Below are 27,799 nucleotides of genomic sequence, written 5' to 3'. Positions count from 1 at the left end.
TCTAAAATCATCCAATTTACAAAACAAAGGCAAGCGTACCCATCGCACGCGGAGGCTAAGGCAAAAACTTAAGGCAGGACACATGGAACTATGGACATAAAACCTCACGAAAAGAAATGTCTCTTCTTCGTTCTTATGCATCGTCTGTTATGTTTTTGGATATTACATTCTGGATTAAAGGGGAACATTATCACCAAACCTATGCAAGCGTCAATATATACCTTGATGTTGCAGAAAAAAGACCATGTATTTTTTTAACCGATTTCCGAACTCTAAATGGGTGAATTTTGGCAAATTAAACGTCTTTTTGTTTATCGCTCTTTTAGCGATGACGTCAGAACGTGACGTCACCGAGGTAACACACCCGCCATATTCATTTTCACATTACAAACACCGGGTCTCAGCTCTGTTATTTTCCGTTTTTTCGACTATTTTTTGGAACCTTGGAGAAATCATGCCTTGTCGGTGTGTTGTCAGAGGGTGTAACAACACTAACAGGGAGGGATTCAAGTTGCACCACTGGCAAGAAATCTGCCGCCAGACCCCCATTGAATGTACCAAAGTGTCTTTACATTTTACCGGCGATGCTAAGACAGACATGTCACAAAGACGTATGGATAACCTGCAGATGCATTTGCAACGATTAAGTCAACAAAATCACAAAGGTGAGTTTTGTTGATGTTGTTGACTTATGTGCTAATCAGACATATTTGGTCACGGCATGACTGCCAGCTAATCGATGCTAACATGCGACGCTAATCGATGCTAACATGCTATTTACGCTAGCTGTATGTACATTTGAAACTAGACACCCACATTTAATGCGAAACAAACACTTACCAATCGACGGATTTAAGTTGCTCCAGTGTCACAAGATGCGAAAGTCCTGATCGTTTGGTCCGCACATTTTACCGGCGATGCTAATAAGGCAGCCATGCTATGGGCCACTTCATTAGGTACACCCACGCTATGGCCGAATAGCGTCAATAGCTATTCGCTCAATAGCTTCAATTTCTTCTTCAATTTCGTTTTCGCTATCTGCCTCCATACTCCGACCATCTGTTTCAATACATGCGTAATCTGTTGAATCGCTTAAGCCGCTGAAATCCGAGTCTGAATCCGAGCTAATGTCACTTCATCTTGCTGTGGTATTCCCATTGTTTGTTTACATTGGCAGCACTGTGTGACGTCACAGGGAAATGGATAGTGTCCTCGCGGAGAGCGAAAAAAAGGCACTTTAAAGCTTTTTTTAGGGATATTCCGGGACCGGTAAAATTTTGAAAAAAACTTCAAAAAATACAACAAGCAACTGGGAACTGATTTTTATTGTTTTTAACCCTTTTCAAATTGTGATAATTTTCCCCTTTAAAAAGTAGATGAATCCGCATTTCCTCACAATTGACCTTTCGATGAAGCTCCTAACAATTTGGAACATTTACGAGTAAAATAGAGGGAATGTGGCTAAAAATACAATGAACAAATCCATCTGAAGTCACTAACCGATGTCATCTTGGCGACAGCTGGCCTATCGAGAGTGTCATACAGTATCACTTTGTTGGCGCCTATAGTGGCCTCCGCAGACATGACGACTAACCATCGTGCTTTGTGACTGTCACCAACTGTAACACAACTGTGTGATGTATTCAGTCCACAGTCCATCACAAGGATGTAGTGTCTCAATGTTGCAGTGGTGAGCTAATCGAGCACAATGACGGTTCTGCTCGGATGGACTCGGCAAATTCTAAATGTCTATTTCCCTGTATTCCCTTTAAATAAGCATTTAATTGGCTCGTAAGAACTTGACCTGGGTCAAAGGTGACTGCTTTAAGTCGCACTATGGACTAACTCAAGGTTCTTTGCACCAACAGAATGAAACTATGTACTATTAACTAATAGGAAACAACACCATATTTCCTTGATTGCCGCCGGGTATATAGTATGCACCTGCCTAGAATTACTGCCGGGTCAAACTCGTTTCGCAAAAATATTAGCGCATGCTTAGCATTACTACCGGCTCAGAATTAACGCCGGGTCAATCTTGTTTCACAAAATATTTTTATTAGCGCATGTCTAGAATTTCCACCGGGTCAAACTCGTCACGTCACGAGTGACACTTCACCTGTCATCATTTTCAAAATGGAGGAGGCTGATTTCAATCATTTGAAATCGCATAATGGGAAGAAGATTAAGAGCTATTCAGTAGGGTTTAAGGTACCAGCTATTAAATATGCTAAAAAGAACAGTAAGCAGCTATGTTTTATTAATATACCGTAGCTGCGTGTGTCAAATATGAGTCATTAAATGACTCCCGCCTCCTGGTGGTAGAGGGCGCTAGTGATCCTTCTTGCGACTACTCGGCTGCAGAAGAAGTGACAACAAGCAGCAATCGTTTATTTTTTCCTCTCGCTTGCACTTTTAACATGGAGGATTACATATCTAAAATAAAACAGTTTTCTAAACTGGACTTTCAATCGAAGCAGGAGGTAATAAAGGAAGATCTCCATCGAGACAGAGAGACTTTTAAAATTGAAGAAAGATAAGGAAGACTTCTATAAACAAGTTATCGGTGCTTTTGATCAGAAGGAGATGCACATGGACTTCATTTATAAGTAAAGGTAAGACCATAATAAAGTCTTTTTTTATTAAATGGGCTTTTCATGATGGTATCCTTACATCACACTCAAATTTTTAAGCGCAGGCCTGAATTTACCGCATGCTTTTGGTAAACGCCAGAGTGAGAAGAGGTTTTAAATTAATTAGCGCCCCGGCGGCAATTCAAGGAAATACGGTAAATATAATGCTTGTATCTTTAATAACAAAGAATCCGAAAAAACAAAGAATGTTTTCACAATTTTGAGCGTCAATGTACAAAAATAGAGAGACTACTGTGCAAAAGTCGTGGGTGTCCTGCACAAGCGCTGCTGTTTTTTTGGCCTTCTTTAATTTTCCATTAAGCCATTCATAGACTTATCCAGTCAGGCAGCAGAGAACCTCAGACTTTCTATGTTGCTCAGCTCCTCACGGGGTCTCCCAAGGCATTCCCAAAGACCAGTTGGGAGACATAGTCCATCCGACATGTCCTCGGTTTTCCCGGAGGCCTCCTGACCACATGCCAGAGCCATCTCATCCGGGTCCTCTTAATGTTAAGTTCCTCCTGGATGACGGAGATTCTCACCTTCATTCTAAGGGATAGCCCAGACTAACTCCACAGTAAACTTGTTCAGGCACCCGCTTCCTTTAGGTCACTTAGAGTTACTGGTGAATTAAGAGTTGTATCTTTTGCCTCAGTTCTGTCTTCGCTATGACGGACCGGTGCAGAGTCAATCAATCAATGTTTATTTATATAGCCCCAAATCACAAATGTCTCAAAGGACTGCACAAATCATTACGACTACAACATCCTCGGAAGAACCCACAAAAGGGCAAGGAAAACTCACACCCAGTGGGCAGGGAGAATTCACATCCAGTGGGACGCCAGTGACAATGCTGACTATGAGAAACCTTGGAGAGGACCTCAGATGTGGGCAACCCTCCCCCCCCTCTAGGGGACCGAAAGCAATGGATGTCGAGCGGGTCCAACATGATACTGTGAAAGTTCAATCCATAGTGGCTCCAACACAGCCGCGAGAGTTCAGTTCAAGCGGATCCAAGAAGGCAGCGAGAGTCCCGTCCACAGGAAACCATCCCAAGCGGAGGCGGATCAGCAGCGTAGAGATGTCCCCAACCGATACACAGGCGAGCGGTCCATCCTGGGTCTCGACTCTGGACAGCCAGTACTTCATCCATGGTCATCGGACCGGACCCCCTCCACAAGGGAGGGGAGGACATAGGAGAAAAAAGAAAACAAGCGGCAGATCAACTGGTCTAAAAAGGAGGTCTATTTAAAGGCTAGAGTCTGCATACAGTAACTGTAGACACTGCACCAATCCGCCTGTTCATTTCCCAATAAATCGTTCCATCACTCGTTAGCAAGACCCCGAAGTACTTAAACCCCTCCATTTGTGATTATGGCTCTTACCCCTTTTACGGGTGAGAAACATGGACTCGTACTTGGAGGTGCTGATTCCTATGCTGGATGTCAATAAACATGAAATGAAAAAAATAAATAAACGGTCTGTAAAACAAAGGAATCACCATGACATGTTATCCAGACCAAAAGGGAGTGTTTTAAAGGTAGGAAAAAGTCATAATATGTAAAAATTGTGGGGTGTAAAATTGAGTTTGAGTTTGAGTTTATTTGGAACATGCAAGCCTACAACATGATACATCACAATTTCCAGTTTCTCCATAACAATAATATAAAAAATAAATTAAACATGAACACAGTATTTTGTTTTTTAAATTCCTGTTGCATTAATGTGCTTTTGGGAGTTACTAAGAACCATTGAAACAAATCAAATTCATCAAATCCCAAGTTGCTTCAATGTTTTTGAGAGAAAATAAGCCTCAAAACATTTTTTGGCTGCAACAATCACAAAAAAGCCTGTAAAATCCCGAAGGTACGGAATGGTAGGGCACATGAAGTCAACAGGATTATGCAAAACAACATGTTTTCCTCGAAGCATTTAGTGGTGACCTAAGACTTTTGGACGACAGAGCACACTATAACATTAGTTTTTCAAAGGCAAACCTAATTTGAACTCCAAACATATTGTTGTTTCCTGCTCATTAGCACATTTCGTACTAAGAGAACACAGCAATCCCTCATTTATCAATGTCACTTGACCCTAGTTTAGACTTAGTTCCTCCCGTTCCTACGAGTTCTGACGAATCCCCTCCTTTTTCTCCAGTCTCTGGCGGCTCTACTTGCTCCGTACCAGCTGACACCATCTCCCTTAGGTCTTCCTCGGCTGTCCGTCTCCTCTTCTTCTTCGGCCTCCCTCTCTTCCTTGTTCCACCTTCTGGCGTCCAGTCCATTGCCACACTGGGCAAAATAGGTTCCTCAGAGGTCGGCAGGAGAAAGGGCCAGGGCACACTGAGCAGGGTAAGAGTCCAACCAAAGTAATCATTTTACCTCAGGGGGACTAGGAGATAAACACACAGGAGGTTAGGGAATTCAGGACAAAGTAACGAAAACATACCAGGTCTGGCGAAGCAGGTGCATGCACGACAGGAGTTCCTCCCGTTCCTACGAATCCCCTCCTTTTTCTCCAGTCTCTGGCGGCTCTACTTGCTCCGTACCAGGTGACACCATCTCCCTTAGGTCTTCCTCGGCTGTCCGTCTCCTCTTCTTCTCTGGCCTCCCTCTCTTCCTTGTTCCACCTTCTGGCGTCCAGTCCATTGCCACACTGGGCAAAATAGGTTACTCAGAGGTCGGCAGGAGAAAGGGCCAGGGCACACTGAGCAGGGTAAGAGTCCAACAAAAGTAATCCTTTTACCTCAGGGGGACTAGGAGATAAACACACAGAAGGTTAGGGAATTCAGGACAAAGTAGCGAAAACATACCAGGTCTGGTGAAGCAGGTCCATGCACGACAGGAGTTCTGGAGACAACAGCTATTAGTTCCTGTTTGTGACACCTGAGTTTGGTTTGGTTGCCATGGCTACTTATTGTTTTCACCTGCCTCTGGTGTTCGGGACGCTCCAATCAGAGGCATTATTTAAGCCTGTCTTTGCCAGTCAGTCAGCCGGGCGTCATTCTGTCACAACGGGGGGGTTTTCACAGCTTGCTGCGAAGTTTGTTCTCCCGGGATGCAAACGGACTTTTCCGGACAAGGGTAGCAGGTAGGAACATATTTATTAATACAACTACAAATCTTGGCAGAGCATGAAGTAAACAAACATAAATTATGGAACAAACACAAAACTGTGGAATGAAACAAAAAGCATAAACTATGGCTTGGAACAAACTAGAAACTGTGGCAAGAAATAAACACGACTTACGTGGACACGGCATGAATCGAGCAACATGAACTGTGGTATCGCATGGAAACAAGCAATGACGCCAAGCCGACTGACTGGCAAAGACAGGCTTAAATAATGCCTATGATTAGAGCGTCCCGGACACCAGAGGCAGGTGAAAACAATAAGTAGCCATGGCAACCAAACCAAACTCAGGTGTCACAAACAGGAACTCATGGAGTCTTAAAACTAACAGAAAATAACAAAAACATAATCCAGACCACAGATCCTGGGACCGAGCCAATCAGTGTGCTCGTATTTATTTGGTCTCATTGAGTGGCCAATACCACTGGAGTGTTGATATTTTCAGTTCATTTAGCCATGTGTATGCTTGAAAATGCTTCATTTAGGCCATAAAATAAATATGTAGAACATGGGTACTCCGGCTTCCTCCCACCTCCAAAGACATGCACCTGGGGATAGGCCCCTGCCACCTCCAAAGATATGCACCTGGGGATAGGCCCCTCCCACCTCCAAAGACATGCACCTGGGGATAGGCCCCTCCCACCTCCAAAGGCATGCACCTAGGGATAGGCCCCTCCCACCTCCAAAGACATGCACCTAGGGATAGGCCCCTGCCACCTCCAAAGACATGCACCTGGGGATAGGCCCCTGCCACCTCCAAAGACATGCACCTGGGGATAGGCCCCTCCCACCTCCAAAGACATGCACCTGGGGATAGGCCACTCCCACCTCCAAAGACATGCACCTGGGGATAGGTTGATTGGCAACACTAAATGGTCCCTAGTGTGTGAATGTGAGTGTGAATGTTGTCTGTCTATCTGTGTTGGCTTTGCGATTAGTTGGCGACTTGTCCAGGGTGTACACCGCCTTCCGCCCGATTGTAGCTGAGATAGGCACCAGCGCCACCCGCGACCCCAAAGGGAATAAGCGGTAGAAATCCGCTTGGGATGTTTTCCTGCTGGCTCCGCTGTGAACGGGACTCTCGCTGCTGTGTTGGATCGGCTTTGGACTGGACTCTCGCAGCTGTGTAGGATCCATTATGGATTGAACTTTCACAGTATCACATTAGACCCGCTCGACATCCATTGCTTTCGTCCTCTCCAAGGTTCTCATTGTCATCATTGTCACCGACGTCCCACTGGGTGTGAGTTTTCCTTGCCCTTATGTGGGCCAACCGAGGATGTCGTAGTGGTTTGTGCAGCCCTTTGAGACATTAGTGATTTAGGGCTATATAAGTTAACATTGATTGATTGACTGATTGAAAATGGACGGATGGATAGACAAAAATTGATAACTAAGGGCGTTGGGGCAGAAACGCACACCATGAAATCTGGACAAAATAAGTTTCTCAGAGGTCGGCAGGAGAAAGGGCCAGGGCACACTGAGCAGGGTAAGAGTCAAACAAAAGTAATCTTTTCACCTCAGGGGGACTACTCAGGAGGATTAGGAGATAAACACACAGGAGGTTAGGGAATTCAGGACAAAGTAGCGAAAACGTACCAGGTCTGGTGGAGCAGGTGCATGCACGACAGGAGTTCTGGAGACAATAACCGGCGAGGCCAAGCTGACAGTGACGAGCCTAAATACCGGTGTGCTAATTGTGAGCAGGTGTGCCTCGATGTCCGCCCCTCGCCGAGGACGAATCACTAAAAGCACAGGTGCAGACAGAGGAGAAGGCAGGAAAACACTAAAAACACAAGAGTGGGATGACTTTACATCGTCTCTTATTCACTAGATTAGTTCTTGCAAGTGACATTTGGGCAAATGCGCTTACCACCGTTTATTTCCACCAGCGGATGCACATGCAACTATAGTAGTATGTGATATTTTTACATGAAACAAACCACGGTTGCAGTCAGTGTGGCCGCATTTCGAGAGGCACACACACGCTTGCCACAATTAGGAAAGTGATGCATGTTTGAGAATTGTGCAATGGGCCTCAGATGGAATATTCCATGCTCGGAAATCAGAAAATGGTCTTTTGGCGGCCATGCTACACCCAAAGGGTGGTGAGGTGCATTCAGTGGCATTAGACTTTGATGAACATGACTTTTTTCTGAGGGAATTCGGAGCCCATGAATGAGTTTGAACTCTTAGATCAGGAGTCGGCAACCTGCGGTTCTAGGGCAGCATGTGGCTCTTTAGCGCTCTCTGGAGTTATTTTTTTTTAAATATATGAAAAATGGAAATGATCAATCAATCAATCAATGTTTACTTATATAGCCCTAAATCACTAGTGTCTCAAAGGGCTGCACAAACCACCACGACATCCTCGGTAGGCCCACATAAGGGCAAGGAAAACTCACACCCAGTGGGACGTCGGTGACAATGATGACTATGAGAACCTTGGAGAGGAGGAAAGCAATGGATGTCGAGCGGGTCTAACATGATACTGTGAAAGTTCAATCCATAATGGATCCAACACAGTCACGAGAGTCCAGTCCAAAGCGGATCCGACACAGCAACGAGAGTCCCGTTCACAGCGGAGCCAGCAGGAAACCATCCCAAGCGGAGGCGGATCAGCAGCGCAGAGATGTCCCCAGCCGATACACAGGCAAGCAGTACATGGCCACCGGATCTCCACAAGGGAGAGTGGGACATAGGAGAAAAAGAAAAGAAACGGCAGATCAACTGGTCTAAAAAGGGAGTCTATTTAAAGGCTAGAGTATACAAATGAGTTTTAAGGTGAGACTTAAATGCGTCTACTGAGGTGGCATCTCGAACTTTTACCGGGAGGGCATTCCAGAGTACTGGATGAGGGGGAAAAAACATATTTTTTGTTTTCATATGGTTTCTGTAGGAGGACAAACATGACACAAACCTCCCTAATTGTTATAAAGCACACTGTTTATATTAAACATGCTTCACTGATTCTAATATTTGGCGAGCGCCGTTTTGTCCTACTAATTTTGGCGGTCCTTGAACTCACCGTAGTTTGTTTACATGTAGAACTTTCTCCGACTTCCTAAGACGTGTTTTATGCAACTTCTTTTTCTGTCTCATTTTTTCCACCAAACTTTTAACGTTGTGCATGAATGCACAAAGGTGAGTTTTGTTGATGTTATTGACTTATGTGGAGTGCTAATCAGACATATTTGGTCACTGCATGACTGCAAGCTAATCGATGCTATCATGCTATTTAGGCTAGCTGTATGCACATATTTGCAACTATATTTGAGCTCATTTAGTTTCCTTTAAGTCAGGGGTGTCAAACTCAAATTTTAAACTGAACAAAGCCGCGGGCCAAAAGGGGATGGATATTGTAGTGTCCCGGAAGAGTTAGTGCTGCAAGGGGTTGTAGGTATTTGTTCTGTTGTGTCTATGTTGTGTTACAGTGCGGATGTTCTCCCGAAATGTGTTTGTCATTCTTGTTTGGTGTGGGTTCACAGATCATAGATCAGGGGTCCATTGATTGATTGATTGATTGATTTTTAAGTTATCATGCCATGATTTTACCAACCGGGCCCACTTAGGAATACATTTTCCTCTATTCGGCCCCTGAGCTAAAATGATCTTGACACCCCTGAGCTAGAGCGACTGTGTTGTGACAGAATAGTATTTCTCTGTATAAATTGGGAGTCGCCAACCCGCGGCTCCGGAGCCGCATGTGGCTCTTTGGCGCCACCCTAGTGGCTCTCTGGAGCCTTTTCAAAAATATATGAAAAATGGAAAAAAAATTAGGGTAAAAAAACATATATATTTTTTAATATTGTTTCTGTAGGAGGACAAACATGACACAAACCTCCCTAATTGTTACAAAGCACACTGTTTATATTAAACATGCTTCACTGATTCGAGTATTTGGCGAGCACCGTTTTGTCCTACTAATTTTGGCGGTCCTTGAACTCACCGTAGTTTGTTTACATGTAGAACTTTCTCCGACTTCCTAAGACGTGTTTTATGCCACTTCTTTTTCTGTCTCATTTTGTCCACCAAACTTTTAACGTTGTGCACGAATGCACAAAGGTGAGTTTTGTTGATGTTATTGACTTATGTGGAGTGCTAATCAGACATATTTGGTCACTGCAAGCTAATCGATGCTAACATGCTATTTAGGCTAGCTGTATGTACACATTGCATCATTATGCCTCATTTGTAGATATATTTGAGCTCATTTAGTTTCCTTTAAGTCAGGGGTGTCCAAACTTTTTCCACTGAGGACCGCACACTGAAAAACCAAAGCAAGCGGGGGCCATTTTGATATTTTTTTAATTTTAAAAACCAATAAAATTTTTGTATAAAAAATATACATTTAGGCCTCCACTCATTCCCCATAGGATTTTGATCAAAAAATATTAAAAATGTGTCATTATTCAGTATTATTATTTGTATTATTTTTCAAGTTTTAAATCTCTCGATCAACATTAGGTCATTCTGTCAATATAATATTTTTAAAGATTTAAGTTGTACTCTCTTTTTGTCCAAAAAAAAAAAAGCAAAAAAACCCTGTTTTTTTATGGAAAAAACACAAAATATGCAATATTTTCACCCAATAAAATTTTCAAGTGGAATATTTGGGATTATATAAGAATTAGAGCCTTAAAAAGGTCAATTACTCATAACACCATTGATTTTATTTTTTCATTTGTGAGCAATGACACTTAAAAACAAATCACATTAAGATTATTGGGATCAAAAAGGGTCCTACTCATTAAAGCAGGGGTCGGGAACCTTTTTGGCTGAGAGAGCTGTAAAAGCCAAATATTTCATAATGTATTTCCGTGAAAGCCATATAATATTTTTTAACACTGAATACAACTAAATGCGGGCATTTTTACGTAAGACCAACATTTTTAGGGTATAATAAGTTGGGGGGGGTATAGCTCGGTTGGTAGTACGGCCGTGCCAGTAACTTGAGGGTTGCAGGTTCAATCCCCGCTTACGCCACCCTAGTCACTGCCGTTGTGTCCATGGGCAAGACACTCCACCCACTTGCTCCCAGTGCCACTCACACTGGTTTAAATGTAAAAAATTGATATTGGGTTTCACTATGTAAAGCACTTTGAGTCACTAGAGAAAAAGTGCTATATAAGTAACTTCACTTCTTATTCTTTTTAATAACATTGTTATTCTAAAGCTAACCAATAATAAATATAATACTAATTACCATTAATGCCACTTCTTGAACAGGTGCGATAGAAAATGAATGGTTGGATTAAAATGCATGAGAATGTTTTATAATATGAACGTTATTTTTTAACATCGTGATTACCAACAGAATTATTCATTACTTATCGTGTTAAGCAATGTCAGCTAAGATTTATCCGAGAGCCAGATGCAGTCATCAAAAGAGCCACATCTGGCTCTAGAGCCATAGGTTCCCTACCCCTGCATTAAAGTGTTTAAAAACTTTCAACACAATATTTTCGAGATTACCTTCAGATCTATTCGTCAATTTTAAGTTGTATTGTTGTTTATTTATGGGAAACACAAAACATACAAAATTTCCCCCCAAAAAATATCTCAAAGTGGAAAATTTTATGTGATTTTTTTTTTGAGCCTTGAATAGGTCAATAATTCATAATATCATTGATTTTTATTCATTATTATTTTCTAAAGAAAGAAAGAGCTTGCATGGCAGCTTTGTGTTATTAAAGTAAACGTTGCAACATTTTATTGTTACATTCCACCTGTTTGCTCTTTCATTACACTTTTTATGTTTAACATTTTTTTTCAATCGTATTTTTAAACTGGGCCGTGGAGCCGTTAAAAAATGGCCCCTGGGCCGCACTTTGGACACCCCAGCTTTAAGTCCACATAATTCAATTTACATCCCATGACACACTATCTGTATGTAATATGGCTTTTAATTTTTTGCGGCTCCAGACGGATTTGTTTTTGTATTTTTGGTCCTATATGCCGACCCCTGTCTTAGACGATGCAGCCAAGGATCCCTGCATCAAAGCTTCATAGGGTAGGGAAAAAACTGACCATTGCCGTGTCAACTCACACATATTCAAGAATCGGAAGAAGACTTCTGTTTTAAAAGGGGAAAAACAAGCTGCAACCCTTAAATATATCAATCAATCAATCAATGTTTGCTTATATAGCCCTAAATCACTAGTGTCTCAAAGGGCTGCACAAACCACTACGACATCCTCGGTAGGCCCACATAAGGGCAAGGAAAACTCACACCCAGTGGGACGTCGGTGACAATGATGACTATGAGAACCTTAGAGAGGAGGAAAGCAATGGATGTCGAGCGGGTCTAACATGATACTGTGAAAGTTCAATCCACAATGGATCCAACACAGTCGCGAGAGTCCAGTCCAAAGCGGATCCAACACAGCAGCGAGAGCCCCGTTCACAGCGGAGCCAGCAGAAAACCATCCCAAGCGGAGGCGGATCAGCAGCGCAGAGATGTCCCCAGCCGATACACAGGCAAGCAGTACATGGCCACCGGATCGGACCGGACCCCCTCCACAAGGGAGAGTGGGACATAGGAGAAAAAGAAAAGAAACGGCAGATCAACTGGTCTAAAAAGGGAGTCTATTTAAAGGCTAGAGTATACAAATGAGTTTTAAGGTGAGACTTAAATGCTTCTACTGAGGTGGCATCTCGAACTGTTACCGGGAGGGCATTCCAGAGTACTGGAGCCCGAACGGAAAATGCTCTATAGCCCGCAGACTTTTTTTGGGCTTTGGGAATCACTAATAAGCCGGAGTCCTTTGAACGCAGATTTCTTGCCGGGACATACGGTACAATACAATCGGCAAGATAAGATGGAGCTAGACCGTGTAGTATTTTATACGTAAGTAGTAAAACCTTAAAGTCACATCTTAAGTGCACAGGAAGCCAGTGCAGGTGAGCCAGTACAGGTATATATGTATGTATATATGTATATAAAGGTATATACAGTACAGGTGTAATGTGATCAAACTTTCTTGTTCTTGTCAAAAGTCTAGCAGCCGCATTTTGTACCAACTGTAATCTTTTAATGCTAGACATGGGGAGACCCGAAAATAATACGTTACAGTAGTCGAGGCGAGACGTAACAAACGCATGGATAATGATCTCAGCGTCTTTAGTGGACAGAATGGAGCGAATTTTAGCGATATTACGGAGATGAAAGAAGGCCGTTTTAGTAACGCTTTTAATGTGTGCCTCAAAGGAGAGAGTTGGGTCGAAGATAATACCCAGATTCACACAAACAGCAGTTTATGATGACAGTCATTTAAAACACCCTGGCTTGTGAAGTCTGTCTGTTACCGTGCCAACAAACACACCTTCACATTCACAGGACCTGACCCACACACACACACACACACACACACACACACAGTGAGGACGGGGCCACCTTGGCACAGAGAGCCGCAGCTGTGAAAATAGGCACTCGGTGATGTCAGAGCAGCAAGGTACTCTGGGTAGCGAGGTTACTTTGAAGTATTTAACAGCAGTTTTGAGCGAGTGAGTCACACACAAATAAGTGAAATGCCAACATGACGAAAGGGGGAAAAAAAAACATGGGGGGTTTAGGGGGTGGAAAGGAAACTATTTGCAGGTAAATTCTCCACATTGCGACCTCCAGGAAACTCCGAAGTTCTGCAGGTGCGGAGTTACCTTCATTGCTGCCTGCTGTGCCTCAGACTGCTGAGAGTGGTGAGGACGGGCAGAAAAGATCATCAGGACTCCTCTTCCTCCGATCCAGGGCATCGCAAAAAAGCCGCCGCCTGACCAGGGCTCAGGACATCTGCAGAGACTCCTCCCACCCCCACCGAGGACTGTTTTCACTGCTGGACTCTAGAAAGAGGTTCCACAGCCTGCATTGAAGAACCTCCAGCTTCTGTAACAGCTTCTTCCCTCAGGCCATAAGACTCTTGAACGCATCCTAATAATCCCCTCAATTCCCCCCAAAAACGGATTAACTCGCTGGAATATGAAGACAATATAACATACATCCATAAACCTGGATGCATATGCAATCAATCAATCAATCAATGTTTATTTATCCATTCATCTTCTCCCACTTATCCGAGGTCTGGTCGCGGGGGCAGCAGCCTAAGCAGGGAAGCCCAGACTTCCCTCTCCCCGAGGCGTTCGCAGGCCAGCCGAAAGACATAGTCTTCCCAACGTGTCCTGGGTCTTCCCCGTGTCCGAAACACCTCCCTAGGGAGGCGTTCGGGTGGCATCCTGACCAGATACCTGAACCACCTCATCTGGCTCCTCTCCATGTGGAGGAGCAGCGGCTTTACTTTGAGTTCCTCCCGGATGGCAGAGCTTCTCACCCTATCTCTAAGGGAGAGACCCAAACTCATTTCGCCGCTTGATCCGTGATCTTGTCCTTTCGGTTGTGACCCAAAGCTCATGACCATAGGTGAGGATGGGAACGTAGATCGACCGGTAAATTGAGAGTTTTGCCTTCCGGCTCAGCTCCTTCTTCACCACAACGGATCGATACAACGTCCGCATTACTGAAGACGCCGCACCGATCGTGAATAAGACTCTTAGGTTCTTGAACTCCTCCACTTGGGGCAAGATCTGCTCTCCAACGCGGACATGGCACTCCACCCTTTTCCGGGCGAGAACCATGGACTCGGACTTGGAGGTGCTGATTTCCATCCCAGTCGCTTCACACTTGGCTGCGAACCGAGTATAAAAACCGATGTTTATTTATATAGCCCCAAATCACAAGTGTCTCAAAGGGCTGCACAAGCCATAATGACATCCGCGGTACAGCGCCCAAATAAGGACAAGGAAAAACTCACAACCCAGTGGGACGTCGATGAGAATTACTATGAGAGGACCAATACTATGTTAGATCCATAGTGGATCTAACATAATAGTGAGAGTCCAGTCCATAGTGGATCTAACATAATAGTGAGAGTCCAGTTCATAGTGGATCTAACATAATAGTGAGAGTCCAGTCCATAGTGGTTCTACCATAATAGTTTGAGAGTCCAGTCCATACTGGATCTAACAGAATAGTGTGAGAGTCCAGTCCATAGTGGATCTAACATAATAGTGAGAGTCCAGTCCATAGTGGATCTAACATAATAGTGAGAGTCCAGTCCATAGTGGATCTAACATAATAGTGAGAGTCCAGTTCATAGTGGATCTAACATAATAGTGAGAGTCCAGTCCATAGTGGTTCTACCATAATAGTTTGAGAGTCCAGTCCATAGTGGATCTAACAGAATAGTGTGAGAGTCCAGTCCATAGTGGATCTAACATAATAGTGAGAGTCCAGTCCATAGTGGATCTAACATACTAGTGAGAGTCCAGTCCATAGTGGATCTAACATAATAGTGTGAGAGTCCAGTCCATAGTGGATATAACATAATAGTGTGAGAGACCAGTCCATAGTGGATCTAACATAATAGTGAGAGTCCAGTCCATAGTGGATCTAACATAATAGTGAGAGAGTCCAGTCCATAGTGGATCTAACATAATAGTGTGAGAGTCCAGTCCATAGTGGATCTAACATAATAGTGTGAGAGTCCAGTCCATAGTGGATCTACCATAATAGTAAGAGTCCAGTCCATAGTGGATCTAACATAATAGTGTGAGAGTCCAGTCCATAGTGGATCTACCATAATGGTAAGAGTCCAGTCCATAGTGGATCTAACATAATAGTGTGAGAGTCCAGTCCATAGTGGATCTAACATAATAGTGTGAGTCCAGTCCATAGTGGATCTAACATAAAAGTGTGAGAGTCCAGTCCATAGTGGATCCAACATAATAGTGAGAGTCCAGTCCATGGTGGATCTAACATAATAGTGAGAGTCCAGTCCATAGTAAATCTAACATAATAGTGAGGGTCCAGTCCATAGTGGATCTAACATAATAGTGTGAGAGTCCAGTCCATAGTGGATCTAACATAATAGTGAGAATCCAGTCCATAGTGGATCCAACATAATAGTGAGAGTCCAGTCCATAGTGGATCTAACATAATAGTGTGAGAGTCCAGTCCATAGTGGATCTAACATAATAGTGTGAGAGTCCAGTCCATAGTGGATCTAACATAATAGTGAGAGTCCAGTCCATAGTGGATCTAACATAATAGTGAGAGTCCAGTCCATAGTGGATCTAACACAATAGTGTGAGAGTCCAGTCCATAGTGGATCCAACATAATAGTGAGAGTCCAGTCCATAGTGGATCTAACATATAAGTGTGAGAGTCCAGTCCATAGTGGATCTAACATAATAGTGAGAGTCCAGTCCATAGTAGATCTAACATAATAGTGTGAGAGTCCAGTCCATAGTGGATCGAACATAATAGTGAGAGTCAAGTCCATAGTGGATCTAACATAAGAGTGAGAGTCCAGTCCATAGTGGATCTAACATAATAGTGTGAGAGTCCAGTCCATAGTGGATCTAACATAATAGTGTGAGAGTCCAGTCCATAGTGGATCTAACATAATAGTGAGAATCCAGTCCATAGTGGATCCAACATAATAGTAAGAGTCCAGTCCATAGTGGATCTAACATAATAGTGTGAGAGTCCAGTCCATAGTGGATCTAACATAATAGTGTGAGAGTCCAGTCCATAGTGGATCTAACATAATAGTGAGAATCCAGTCCATAGTGGATCCAACATAATAGTGAGAGTCCAGTCCATAGTGGATCCAACATAATAGTAATAGTCCAGTCCATAGTGGGGCCAGCAGGAGACCATTCCAAGCGGAGAGATGTCCCCAACCGATGCACAGGCGGTCCACCCCGGGGATGGCCCTATGGTCCCGACCATATTTCTCTTCTATCCTGCACGACCATGAGCTAATGCAACAACATTTCATTGTTTTCTGTACTGTGAAGTTCATATTTGAATGACAATACAAAGTAGGTCTAAGTCTAATTCATGTAGGAAAAACAAAGGCAGGGACACCAGATTGGCAACAAGAAGTCTGCCTGTTTGGCTCAGATGGTCAGTCGGAACATGTCTAATTGTTACACCTCAATCATAGGATGCACCAAAAAGCGAACAGTTCTCTAACACTCTGTGAACCGTCAGGATACAACGTCTGCTTTGTCTCCTGTTAGATGATTTAACGTTGGATTACTTAGTGGAGCAGGACTCTGGCTGCTGACTGAGCTGGGTTCTGTGAAACTGGTGATCTCACCTCAAGGTGCCGGACCCTCCAATAAGCTGGAGGGGGGACAAAAACAGTGCGGAATGGCAACAAAGTTGGAGTAAGCAACAGCGAGTCATAAAAGCTGTGTAGTCTCCCAAGTGGGTCAGTAAACCCGAGTTAAAGTGTGATCTCACTCTGTGTGATTGATGAGATGATGATAACCTTTGATCTCAAACAAACATAGACAACCTTGATTGATCCCTCCATTTTCTCTACTGTTTATCCTGCTAAAAATGGATCTGGGAGGATTTTCCAATGTTGGATACTCCTGTGGAACAAGGCCAAAGCTCCAAATCATAAGGTCTGGGCTAAGGCTGGGCGATTTATCGATAAGCTCGATTTATCGCGGGTTTGTCTCTGTGCGATATAGAAAATGACTATATGGTGATATTGTCAGTTGCTTTTAGCTGCTGGCATTACACTACAGCAGGGGTCGGGACCCTTTTTGGCTGAGAGAGCCAAGAATCTGAATATTTTAAAATGTAAGAGCCATATAATTTTTTTTTCAACACTGAACACAACTAAACGCGTGCATTTTTAAGTAAGACCAACATTACTGGAGTATAATAAGTCTCTTATTCTTTGTAATAACGTTGATATTCTGAAGCTAACTGTGGAGGAGGCGTGGCCTGCGGGCCTGCAGCGAAGCAGGGTGTGCAAGGACCGGCCTCGAAATCAGCGACAGGTGTGTAGACAACCCAGCTGGGCCTTGTTATCTAATCGCCTGTCGCTCTGTTTATAAGCAGCAGCCAGGACGAGAGACAGGGTTGGAGCTGGAGCTGTAGCCAGAGTGCGAGCGAGAACGAAAGAGAAAAAGACAATTGCTGGAAAGCTTATTGAAAAATGAAAAATATCGTAACCCTGAAACGGTCTTTCATGTCGGTGCTTGGGGGTCTGAAGAACCACCAGGAGGGCAAGCCCTAAAAAAAAATAATAGTAAATAAAGTGCGGTAGAAAAAGGATGGATGGATTCAAACGCATGAGCATGTTTAATATTTTGAACGTTATTTTTAACACTTTGATTACAAGTGGAATTATTCATTACTTATCGTGTTAAGCAATGTCAGCTCAGATTTATCCGAGAGCCAGATGCAGTCATCAAAAGAGCCACATCTGGTTCTAGAGCCATAGGTTCCCTACCCCTGGACTACAGGCTCTTCTCACTCTTTCCTGTCTCTGCTTCTCACAGACAGCAAGCGCACCTTCTTACATACCTCACATACTGTCACCTCATACGTCACATACTGTCACCTCATACCTCACATACTGTCACCTCATACCTCACATACTGTCACCTCATACGTCACATACTGTCACCTCATACCTCACATACTGTCACCTCATACGTCACATACTGTCACCTCATACGTCACATACTGTCACCTCATACCTCACATACTGTCACCTCATACCTCACATACTGTCACCTCATACGTCACATACTGTCACCTCATACCTCACATACTGTCACCTCATACCTCACATACTGTCGCCTCATACGTCACATACTGTCACCTCATACCTCACATACTGTCACCTCATACCTCACATACTGTCACCTCATACCTCACATACTGTCACCTCATACCTCACATACTGTCACCTCATACGTCACATACTGTCACCTCATACCTCACATACTGTCACCTCATACCTCACATACTGTCACCTCATACCTCACATACTGTCACCTCATACCTCACATACTGTCAGCTCATACCTCACATACTGTCACCTCATACCTCACATACTGTCACCTCATACCTCACATACTGTCACCTCATACCTCACATACTGTCACCTCATACCTCACATACTGTCACCTCATACGTCACATACTGTCACCTCATACCTCACATACTGTCACCTCATACCTCACATACTGTCACCTCATACCTCACATACTGTCACCTCATACCTCACATACTGTCACCTCATACCTCACATACTGTCACCTCATACCTCACATACTGTCACCTCATACCTCACATACTGTCACCTCATACCTCACATACTGTCACCTCATACCTCACATACTGTCACCTCATACGTCACATACTGTCACCTCATACCTCACATACTGTCACCTCATACCTCACATACTGTCACCTCATACCTCACATACTGTCACCTCATACCTCACATACTGTCACCTCATACCTCACATACTGTCACCTCATACCTCACATACTGTCACCTCATACCTCACATACTGTCACCTCATACCTCACATACTGTCACCTCATACCTCACATACTGTCACCTCATACCTCACATACTGTCACCTCATACGTCACATACTGTCACCTCATACCTCACATACTGTCACCTCATACCTCACATACTGTCACCTCATACGTCACATACTGTCACCTCATACCTCACATACTGTCACCTCATACCTCACATACTGTCACCTCATACCTCACATACTGTCACCTCATACCTCACATACTGTCACCTCATACCTCACATACTGTCACCTCATACCTCACATACTGTCACCTCATACCTCACATACTGTCACCTCATACGTCACATACTGTCACCTCATACCTCACATACTGTCACCTCATACCTCACATACTGTCACCTCATACGTCACATACTGTCACCTCATACCTCACATACTGTCACCTCATACCTCACATACTGTCACCTCATACCTCACATACTGTCACCTCATACCTCACATACTGTCACCTCATACCTCACATACTGTCACCTCATACCTCACATACTGTCACCTCATACCTCACATACTGTCACCTCATACGTCACATACTGTCACCTCATACCTCACATACTGTCACCTCATACCTCACATACTGTCACCTCATACCTCACATACTGTCACCTCATACCTCACATACTGTCACCTCATACCTCACATACTGTCACCTCATACCTCACATACTGTCACCTCATACCTCACATACTGTCACCTCATACCTCACATACTGTCACCTCATACCTCACATACTGTCACCTCATACGTCACATACTGTCACCTCATACCTCACATACTGTCACCTCATACCTCACATACTGTCACCTCATACCTCACATACTGTCACCTCATACCTCACATACTGTCACCTCATACCTCACATACTGTCACCTCATACCTCACATACTGTCACCTCATACCTCACATACTGTCACCTCATACCTCACATACTGTCACCTCATACCTCACATACTGTCACCTCATACGTCACATACTGTCACCTCATACCTCACATACTGTCACCTCATACCTCACATACTGTCACCTCATACCTCACATACTGTCACCTCATACCTCACATACTGTCACCTCATACCTCACATACTGTCACCTCATACCTCACATACTGTCACCTCATACCTCACATACTGTCACCTCATACCTCACATACTGTCACCTCATACCTCACATACTGTCACCTCATACCTCACATACTGTCACCTCATACCTCACATACTGTCACCTCATACCTCACATACTGTCACCTCATACCTCACATACTGTCACCTCATACCTCACATACTGTCACCTCATACCTCACATACTGTCACCTCATACCTCACATACTGTCACCTCATACCTCACATACTGTCACCTCATACCTCACATACTGTCACCTCATACGTCACATACTGTCACCTCATACCTCACATACTGTCACCTCATACCTCACATACTGTCACCTCATACGTCACATACTGTCACCTCATACCTCACATACTGTCACCTCATACCTCACATACTGTCACCTCATACGTCACATACTGTCACCTCATACCTCACATACTGTCACCTCATACCTCACATACTGTCACCTCATACCTCACATACTGTCACCTCATACCTCACATACTGTCACCTCATACCTCACATACTGTCACCTCATACCTCACATACTGTCACCTCATACCTCACATACTGTCACCTCATACGTCACATACGTATACACCCTTGCATGAGCGGTAGCAGCATGGCCAGAGGTGGGTAGAGTAGCCAGAAATCGTACTCAAGTAAGAGTACTGTTACTTTAGAGATGTATTACTCAAGTAAAAGTAAGGAGTAGTCACCCAAATATTTACTTGAGTAAAAGTAAAAAGTATGTTGTGAAAAAAGTACTCAAGTACTGAGTAACTAATGAGTAACCTGTTTGTTTAATAATTACGTCAACAAATAATGCACAAAAACATAAAAATAGCAATGAGCAAATTCAGAGCCAGGATTATCTCTTAAGCAACTAAAATAATAATATATACTAAATAATAATGCATTAAAATAAAATTAAAAAAAATGGCACATTGAGCCACAATAACTTATCAGCACCATAGCCTCAGTAGGCATTGATTGGTTGATTGATTGATTGATTGATTGATTGATTGATTGATTGATTGATTGATTGATTGATTGATTGAAACTTTTATTAGTAGATTGCACAGTACAGTACATATTCCCTACAATTGACCACTAAATGGTAACACCCCAATAAGTTTTTCAACGTTAATCAATTACTTAGTAAATGACCAAGTCGAGGTGATCTACCTCATATATATATATATATATATATACACACAAATCATTTATACACACACATATCATATATATATATATATACATACATTTATATATACAGTATATAATTTATATTTATTTTGCCGTTTTTGTTGACATGTTAAATGTGTTTTAATGAATATACATGCATGTTTAACCTATAGATTCCTATCTTTCATGAAGACAAGAATATAAGTTGGTGTATTACCTGATTCTGATGACTTGCATTGATTGGAATCAGACGTTCACGTTTTCAAATGGAGGAGAAAAAAAGTTCCTCTTTTCTGTCTAATACCACATGAAAGTTGTTGGTTTTTGGCATCTTATTTGTCCAGCTTCCATATTCGTTTTTATACACTTTACAAGAAATACATTGGCGGCAAACTGCTTAATAACTGTTTAATAAATACACTTTTGGTCAAATGACTCAGTTGTGATTTCCCTCTCTGCATGAAAGTTTAAAAGTAGCATATATTAATGCAGTATGAAGAAGAATGTTTGAATGTAGACACATAGAATCATCATACTGCTGTCATTATATGCATCAAGTCTTCATTCAAGGCTAAGGCAAAGCATCCAGATAGATATCCTGTATCGCGAGATGGCCTAAAAATATCGAGATATTAATAAAAGACCATATCGCCCAGCCCTAGTTTGGGCTAAAGCTTGGTCAGGTGACTGCAGGTGATGCAGAGATGTCTTTAAAGATTGTTTTTTTTCTTCTATTTTTGTAAAACTAGGTAGGTCGAATGATAAATTCACAGATTTATGTGAGGATTACATGTGGAAAATGAATTATTTGTCATCATGACATGACATGTTTCAAGATGGCGCTGCTGTAGTGGCTGCTGGTTGCAGGAACTCTGCATTCTTGTGTGTCTTATTTTGTGTTAGCTCTTATTTTTTGGTCCGGGCCCCTTCTGGACTGCTCCACGAGGGGTGGCACTTTTGTGACCTCTGCACGGCTATTTAGTGCTTTTTTGCGGACTTTTGGATCCGCCTCGGGGGAGCCTCTTGACAATGGCTCGGTTGTTTTGCATGATAAACCAGTTGCTGGCTCTCCCCCACACCGGAGTTGTGGAAGAAGTAACCTGATTGGAGGCTGCAGAGCTGGCAGAGTTTTAAGGGGTCCTGGCTGGATGAGCAGGATTCGGACACTTCGGTTTTCCTGGATAGATTCTCGCTTATCTACGCGGACCGGACAGTAGCCCGCCGGCTGGTGGGCAAGCTAGGACAGAGTCGGCTCTCTTGGAAGCCTGGTTGGGTCTGTTCCTGTATCCGGTGTGGATGACTGCTGAAGCTACCATGGTGTATGTATCGGTCCGTCATGGTGAAAAAAGAACTGAGCCGCTAGGCAAAGCTCTGGAAGTACATGTCAATCTACATTCCTACTCTCACTTGAGCTTTGGGTTAAGACTGAAAGGACAAGATCACAGGTACAAGCGGCCAAAATGAGTTTCCTCTGTCAGGTAGCGGGGCTCTCCCTTAGAGTTAGGGTGAGAAGTTCTGCTGAGCCAGATGAGGTGGTTCGGGCATCTAGTCAGGATGCCCCCCCTCAAACGCCTCCCTGGGGATGTGTTTAGGGCACGTCCGACCAGTGGGAGGCCACGGGCTAGACCCAGGACATGTCCGGGTGATTATACCTCTCAGCTTACCTGGGAATTCCTCGGTATCCCCCAAGAGAAGCTGGACAGATGACGTGGCCGGGGAGAGGGTAGTCTGGGCTTCTTTGCTAGGTTGCTGCCCCTACGACCGTACCGTGGATAAGCGGAAGAAGATGGGTGGAACTATTTGGTTTGGTGGGAGCAGAATTGGTTCACTTTTAGTAAGAGGATGTGGTCCTGCTGGCTACTTCTGACCAGGATCTTCAGCTCTCTCTGAATCGGTTTGCAGCTGAGTGAGAAGCGACTGGGATGAGAAGCAACACCTCCAAGTCCGAGTTCTTGTTTCTCGCCCGGAAAAGGGTGGAGGGCCATCTTCGGGTTGGGGAGTTGATATTTCCCCGAATGGAGGAGTTCAAGTACCTCGAAGTCATGTGCACGAGTGAGGAAAGAGTGGATCGTGAGATCGACAGGCGGGTCGATGCGCCGTCTGCAGTGATACGGACCCTGTATCGGTCCGTCGTGGTGAAAACAGAGCTGAGCCGAAAAGCAAAGCTCTCGAATACATGTCGATCTACATTCCAGCTTTTATCTATGGTCATGACTGAAAGTACAAGATCACAGGTGCAAGTTATGACTGAAAGGACAAGATCACAGGTGCAAGCGGCCAGAATGAGTTTCCTCTGTCAGGTAGTGTGGCTCTCTCTTAGAGTTAAGGTGAGAAGCTCTGTAGTTCGTGAGGAGCTCAAAGTAAATCTGCTGCTCCTCCAGCCAGATGAGGTGGTTCGGGCATCTAGTCAGGATGCCCCCCCTCACACGCCTCCCTGGGGATGTGTTTAGGGCACGTCCGACCGGTGGGAGGCCACGGGCTAGACCCAGGACATGTCGGGGGGACTATACCTCCCAGCTTGCCTGGGAATTCCTCGGTATCCCCCAAGAGAAGCTGGACAGATGACGGGGCTGGGGAGAGGGTAGTCTGGGCTTCTTTGCTAGGTTGCTGCCCCTACGACCGTACCGTGGATAAGCGGAAGAAGATGGGTGGAACTATTTGGTTCGGTGGGGGCAGAATTGGTTCTCTCCTTTTTTGCAGACGATGTGGTCCTGCTGGCTTCATCTGACCAGGATCTTCAGCTCTCTCTGAATCGGTTTGCAGCTGAGTGAGAAGCGACTGGGATGAGAAGCAGCACCTCCAAGTCCGAGTTCTTGTTTCTCGCCCGGAAAAGGGTGGAGTACCATCTTCCGGTTGGGGAGTTGATATTGCCCCGGAAGAGTGGATCGTGAGATCGACAGGCGGGTCGATGCGCCGTCTGCAGTGATACGGACCCTGTATCGGTCTGTCGTGGTGAAAACAGAGCTGAGCCGAAAAGCAAAGCTCTCGAATACATGTCGATCTACATTCCAGCTCTCATCTATGGTCATGACTGAAAGGACAAGATCACAGGTGCAAGTTATGACTGAAAGGACAGGATCACAGGTGCAAGTTATGACTGAAAGGACAGGATCACAGGTGCAAGCGGCCAGAATGAGTTTCCTCTGTCAGGTAGCGGGGCTCTCCCTTAGAGTTAGGGTGAGAAGTTCTGCTGAGCCAGATGAGGTGGTTCGGGCATCTAGTCAGGATGCCCCCCCTCAAACGCCTCCCTGGGGATGTGTTTAGGGCACGTCCGACCAGTTGGAGGCCACAGGCTAGACCCAGGACATGTCGGGGGATTATACCTCTCAGCTTGCCTGGGAATTCCTCGGTATCCCCCGAGAGAAGCTGGACAGATGACGTGGCCGGGGAGAGGGTAGTCTGGGCTTCTTTGCTAGGTTGCTGCCCCTACGACCGTACCGTGGATAAGCGGAATAAGATGGGTGGAACTATTTGGTTTGGTGGGAGCAGAATTGGTTCACTTTTAGTAAGAGGATGTGGTCCTGCTGGCTACTTCTGACCAGGATCTTCAGCTCTCTCTGAATCGGTTTGCAGCTGAGTGAGAAGCGACTGGGATGAGAAGCAGCACCTCCAAGTCCGAGTTCTTGTTTCTCGCCCGGAAAAGGGTGGAGGGCCATCTTCGGGTTGGGGAGTTGATATTTCCCCGAATGGAGGAGTTCAAGTACCTCGAAGTCATGTGCACGAGTGAGGAAAGAGTGGATCGTGAGATCGACAGGCGGGTCGATGCGCCGTCTGCAGTGATACGGACCCTGTATCGGTCCGTCGTGGTGAAAACAGAGCTGAGCCGAAAAGCAAAGCTCTCGAATACATGTCGATCTACATTCCAGCTTTTATCTATGGTCATGACTGAAAGTACAAGATCACAGGTGCAAGTTATGACTGAAAGGACAAGATCACAGGTGCAAGCGGCCTGAATGAGTTTCCTCTGTCAGGTAGTGGGGCTCTCTCTTAGAGTTAAGGTGAGAAGCTCTGTAGTTCGTGAGGAGCTCAAAGTAAATCTGCTGCTCCTCCAGCCAGATGAGGTGGTTCGGGCATCTAGTCAGGATGCCCCCCCTCACACGCCTCCCTGGGGATGTGTTTAGGGCACGTCCGACCGGTGGGAGGCCACAGGCTAGACCCAGGACATGTCGGGGGGACTATACCTCCCAGCTTGCCTGGGAATTCCTCGGTATCCCCCAAGAGAAGCTGTACAGATGACGGGGCTGGGGAGAGGGTAGTCTGGGCTTCTTTGCTAGGTTGCTTCCCCTACGACAGTACCGTGGATAAGCGGAAGAAGATGGGTGGAACTATTTGGTTCGGTGGGGGCAGAATTGGTTCTCTCCTTTTTTGCAGACGATGTGGTCCTGCTGGCTTCATCTGACCAGGATCTTCAGCTCTCTCTGAATCGGTTTGCAGCTGAGTGAGAAGCGACTGGGATGAGAAGCAGCACCTCCAAGTCCGAGTTCTTGTTTCTCGCCCGGAAAAGGGTGGAGTACCATCTTCGGGTTGGGGAGTTGATCGTGAGATCGACAGGCGGGTCGATGCGCCGTCTGCAGTGATACGGACCCTGTATCGGTCCGTCGTGGTGAAAACAGAGCTGAGCCGAAAAGCAAAGCTCTCGAATTACATGTCGATCTATATTCCAGCTTTTATCTATGGTCATGACTGAAAGGACAAGATCACAGGTGCAAGTCATGACTGAAAGGACAGGATCACAGGTGCAAGCGGCCAGAATGAGTTTCCTCTGTCAGGTAGTGGGGCTCTCTCTTAGAGTTAGGGTGAGAAGCTCTGTAGTTCGTGAGGAGCTCAAAGTAAATCTGCTGCTCCTCCAGCCAGATGAGGTGGTTCGGGCATCTAGTCAGGATTCCCTCCCTCAAACGCCTCCCTGGGGATGTGTTTAGGGCACGTCCGACCAGTGGGAGGCCACGGGCTAGACCCAGGACATGTCCGGGGGACTATACCTCTCAGCTTGCCTGGGAATTCCTCGGTATCCCCCAAGAGAAGCTGGACAGATGACGTGGCCGGGGAGAGGGTAGTCTGGGCTTCTTTGCTAGGTTGTTGCCCCTACGACAGTACCGTGGATAAGCGGAAGAAGATGGGTGGAACTATTTGGTTCGGTGGGGGAAGAATTGGTTCCCTGCTTTTTTGCAGACGATGTAGTCCAGCTGGCTTCATCTGACCAGGATCTTCAGCTCTCTCTGAATCGGTTTGCAGCTGAGTGTGAAGCGACCGGGATGAGAAGCAGCACCTCCAAGTCCGAGTTATTGTTTCTCGCCCAGAAAAGGGTGGAGTGCCATCTTCGTGTTGGGGAGTTGATATTGGCCCGAAAGAGTGGATCGTGAGATCGACAGGCGGGTCGATGCGCCGTCTGCAGTGATACGGACCCTGTATCGGTCCGTCGTGGTGAAAAAAAGAGCTGAGCCGAAAAGCAAAGCTCTCGAATACATGTCGATCTACATTCCAGCTCTCATCTATGGTCATGACTGAAAGGACAGGATCACAGGTGCAAGTTATGACTGAAAGGACAAGATCACAGGTGCAAGTTATGACTGAAAGGACAGGATCACAGGTGCAAGCGGCCAAAATAAGTTTCCTCTGTCAGGTAGTGGGGCTCTCTCTTAGAGTTAGGGTGAGAAGCTCTGTAGTTCGTGAGGAGCTCAAAGTAAATCTGCTGCTCCTCCTTCCAGATGAGGTGGTTCGGGCATCTAATAGAGATGCCCCCCGAATGCCTCCCTGGGGAGGAGTTTAGGGCACGTCCGACCCAGGACATGTTGGGGGGACTATACCTCCCAGCTTGCCTGGGAATTCCTCAGTGTCCCTCAGGAGAAGCTGGACGGACGACGGGGCTGGGGAGACGGAAGTCTGGGCTTCTTTGCTTAGGTTGTTGCCCCTCGGATAAGCGGAAGAAGATGGGTGGATGGGTGGAACTATTATAACAATTAGCCAGGAACAGATCCAGCTCCCTTCAAAGTGTCATTGCCAGAGCCTTCGTTTGCGTTGGTTATAGTTTTCCTATTTCTGTTGCTTGCTATCGTAGTTACCCTTTCTAATCATTAGGAGCACTGATGAATTGCACCTGTCTGTGATTATGGATCAGGGGGCTCACCTGCTCCTGATCTAAATACAGTTTTAACTTAGTCAATGATGACAAGATGTGTCTGTGCATTTACTGTTTGGATTGTTTCTGGTCCGTCTGACACTGTGCAAGGAGTATGGCGGGCATGTGTGTCCTGACATCATGTCTGGATATCGGAGAAGAAAGAGACTTTGTCTTCCGGTGGCAGTCGCTTGGAAAGCCA

The sequence above is a fragment of the Nerophis ophidion genome, linkage group LG27, assembly GCF_033978795.1.
Source record: "Nerophis ophidion isolate RoL-2023_Sa linkage group LG27, RoL_Noph_v1.0, whole genome shotgun sequence".
Lineage (NCBI taxonomy): Eukaryota > Metazoa > Chordata > Actinopteri > Syngnathiformes > Syngnathidae > Nerophis > Nerophis ophidion.
This window is presented reverse-complemented; position numbering follows the sequence as displayed.